Below are 4270 nucleotides of genomic sequence, written 5' to 3'. Positions count from 1 at the left end.
TTTTTTTCTTTTCTTCTTTCTTTCCTTTTGACAGTACACACAGTGCTATATCCCTCATCTTCGATCACCTTCCCGTAGTTTGCACACGTATTGGTGCGTGTTCGATGCCGCAGCGTGCAAAGTTTTGCGGCCGAGTGAAACACATTCCGCGCAAGTATACCCGCGCTATGACGGCAGATGACGAGCACACAAACATACACCACACAGCGACAAATTCGGAACTTTGCCCATTCAAACATGCCGAGAGTCAAGCAGCCTAACCATCCATCGTTTCTGTTCTTCACTCACAATGCGTCCATCTGTTATTGTACAGCAGAATTCCGTACAAGAAAGTGTGCGCTCGCCAGTCTTGTTTCAAGATGAAGCGCTAAATGATACATGATGATATACATTAATGACATAGCATTAAAGATTAATTCAACAGTTCGCCTTTTTGCCGATGATTGTGTGATTTACAGAGAGATATATGGCTAGCCCTAACGACATTATAACACTGCAATCTGACCTTAATAAACTAACGGAATGGTGCTGCAAATGGCAGATGCAAATTAACACAGAAAAGACCAATCACCTGAACTTCACTTCCGTTCCAAAGTCTCAAACTAATACTTATATTTTAAACAATAGCATAGTAAACTCGGTTACATCGGCTAAATAGCTCGGTGTCTACATAAATTCTAGCTTAACATGGACTGACCATGTAAAATATATCACAACTAAAGCGCAAAAGAAACTTGGCTTTCTGAAGGGATGCTTGCATCTGGCCGACAGGGACACCAGGCTTCAAGCGTACACTTTCTTCGTGCGTCCCTCCCTGGAATATGCATCAGTCATTTGGCATCCCTACCAGATCGCCCTTACCAATCTACTCGAAGCCGTCCAGAATAAAGCAGCGCGATTCATCATGTCATCCTACTCCCGATTTCAAAGCGTTTCATCTTTGAAGCAAACACTCAACATGCTGCCACTCACAATGCGCAGAAAATTCGCCAGATTATGCTTTTCTCACACACTGTATCACAGCAACACATCAATTGCCCGGTCACACATTTTACCGTCACCTCATACATCACATCGCATCGATCATGCCTACAAAGTTAACCCTATCTTTGCCCGGACGGAAAAGTCCAACAATTCGCCGTTAACCTTATCAATAAAAGAATAGAATCAGTTGCCCTCCAGAATTGCCACGATAACACACAGTCTTCCTTAATTTATTCAGCATTACTAACGTATTTACAATCCTAGCACTTTTAGTAACATTTTTCTCTCCCAGAGCACTTAGTCGCTTTCGCTATTTTGTTCTTGCTTCGTTGAGTGTGAATTTTGTAAGAATATTTACCTTGTTAATATGTTTCACGACTTGCTGTACCCCAAAGTGCTGTATTTACCACCTGCGATGCCCCTTCATTTGTGAAACTTGTGTTCTGCTTTATGTCCCCCCCCCCCTATGTAATGCCCCTGTGGGCCCTTAGGGTATCTAAATAAATAAATAAGAATAAATGCTTGCGATTACATCTTACCGCAAAAATTGACAACACTGTCAACAATTGAACAGTGCAGAATATGCGTAATGGGGGTGTATCAATGAATGGCAGTTGACAGAGATGAGATATTTTGCAAATACTATGGGGCGATTGAAACCAAATACTGTACAGTTCAGTAAAACCCTTCCACTCCTGAGTTAATTCTTTCTCTCCGTCTATAATTTCATCTATGGCTGCCGTACTTGGATTTATAGGCCGCCAGTTCTCTTCGCGGCCATTTCTTGTTAAATGTAAACGCAATCGTGGTCATTATACTGCGTTTCGGTACTGATTTAGAGTGCGCACAATTTTTGCATAGCGCACCAATGTAATTGCCAATGCACCAGCACCTGAACGGCGCAGGTTTGTTTACGTTGTCATGTATGGCCACCGCTCTTCGTTCACTAAAATTTATATATATATATATATATATATATATAGTGCTGACACCAAATAAACGTCAGTACAAACACAGGCACCATTTGCATTGCAATAAAATATTCTTAGAGGAAACTTTGTGAGTACAAGCGTTCACGCAGACAGCGTGTATAGTTTTCCTTGCAAAAATACGGATGATCGCATAACAAAAATACGGAATTCTGTCTGTTTCGTACAGAACAGTGTAGTCACCGTATTATTACGGAAAAATGACCGTAAAGCTTAAAACGGGGAGCACTTTCCGTATTTTAACGGAAATTTTGCTGTATTTCCGAAAATGAGATATTTTCCGTATTCTTACTGCAATTTTTCCGTATTTATTACGGAAAAATGTCCGTAAAACTGAAAACGGGTAGCACTTTCCGTATTTTAACGGAAATTTTGCTGTATTTCTGAAAATGAGATATTTTCCGTATTGTTACTGCAATTTTTCCGTATAATGACGGAAATCCTCCGTATATTGACGGAAATTTTTTACAGTGTAGCTTCAGCTCAGCGGTAGCTAATCTCTTGCTACGTAGCATGTCCGCGAACAGGTCTCCAGATGATTCACTTAGGCCGTCCCTGTATGTATCCCAATGCGTCACAGGACAGGATTTTCGGCCGTTGGTTCTATATCCAGCAATGTTGACGAAGACAGGAAAATGGTCACTACCCATTCTATCTTTACTCGTCGTTGACGATGCGAGGATGTCTGCTGAGTATAATGTCAAGTCAATGACACTGTAAGAGGCCGGTGGTCGAAAAAACGTTGGTTGTTTGTCATTCGCCACGCAGAGTCCCTCAGTGTCTAAGGCACTCTCAATTTGCTTCCCACGTGCATCAGTCACCTTGTCGCCCCAAAGAGTATGGTGTGCGTTAAAGTCCCCACATATAATCCTCGGAGCCGGGCAGCGGCTGCAGAGGTCTCTTATGATTTCTCCCATCGAGACCTTCTGGCGAGAGCTCACATACACGGATGCCACGCTGAGGCTTCGGTTTCCCAGCCGCACTTGCACAGCAGTGACCTCCAAAGCACTGCTGCAAAGGTCTTGAACTGGGAGAACGTAATGCGGTATTTCACGTCTCACATATAGCGTGGTGCTTCCATTCAGAAATGTCGGAATACTTTGGTTTCCATGTGCGACGTAACCAGCAATTGTTCTGGAACTTGGAAGACCAGCCTCGGACAGGGCCAGTATTGGCACAGGCATGTTGCGTAAAAAAAGCGACAGTTCAGGTAAATGGCACGCAAGACCCGCACAGTTCCATTGCATAATAAGTGGCACATTTGGGCGAGACGGTGAACATTGTGTCCTGACCACATCCATATTGTTTGGTGCTTTAAGAAGAGGCAGAGCTTAGAATCACTGACTCGAGAGCCAGGACTACTTCGAGCATGTCCTTCATCGAGCTCGCTGGCATCTTCTCTATGTGTGATCGCAGGGCCTTGAAGAGAGCACGTAGCACCTGTTGGCAGTCCTCCTGTGGTGTTTTTTCAACGCAACGCGATTGGGGTCGCTGCAGTGCAGACACATAGCTTCGCTGTTCCGGTTGTTCAGCAGTCTTCTCTTCTATGGGGTCTCTGTTCACTGATTTGACTACTTTAGCCGGTCCGCTGCGCAATGGCACCACTGTGTTCTGGGTTCCTGAAGGAGGCTTCGGGCTTGGGAAATCAGTTTCACTCCATTTGATGTCATCTGACTCTCTGCGACTCTCCGTTTTTTTCGTCGTCTTATTCTTCTCATTCTTTGCTGTTGGCCCCAAGATAAACGTTTTCTTTCGCTTTATTGCCGCTGCCCGCGTAGGACACTTGCTAGCACAAAGAACGTTCTCCCTGCACGTGCATGTTTTGAAATCATGCGGTCCTCCACATCTCTTACACCGCTGATCACCACGGCAGTACTTGGCCACATGTCCATAGCGCTGACACTTGAAGCACCGCGGTGGTGTCTCAACGTAGTCAATGGTCTCGTGTCTTGTAAAGCCCAAGTTGATCTTCTCTGGGCGGTCTGTGTTCGGAGCGAACGTTAGAACCACGGTGCTGGTTCGCCTGGACTCCCATTCGGATTCGGAAGTTTGGACGCGTCGCGTGACTCTCCTTGCATGATTAACACCTTGTGGTTTTAGATAGTTCAACAGTTCCTCGTCAGTGTACCACTAAGGCACTCCTCTAATTATACAAGTGTTTTGTAGGAACGAATTTGGCACTCGTGCTGAGATTGCAGTCCCTGAGATTGACTTGCAACTGAGAAGGGCGTTCACATGTTTTTCTGTCTGTACATCTAGGAGTAGCGCCCCTTGAGCAGTAAATCGGCTCCTAACTG

This window comes from Dermacentor silvarum, chromosome 9 (genome assembly GCF_013339745.2).
Source record: "Dermacentor silvarum isolate Dsil-2018 chromosome 9, BIME_Dsil_1.4, whole genome shotgun sequence".
Classification (NCBI taxonomy): domain Eukaryota; kingdom Metazoa; phylum Arthropoda; class Arachnida; order Ixodida; family Ixodidae; genus Dermacentor; species Dermacentor silvarum.
Note: the sequence above shows the minus strand (reverse complement) of the source record.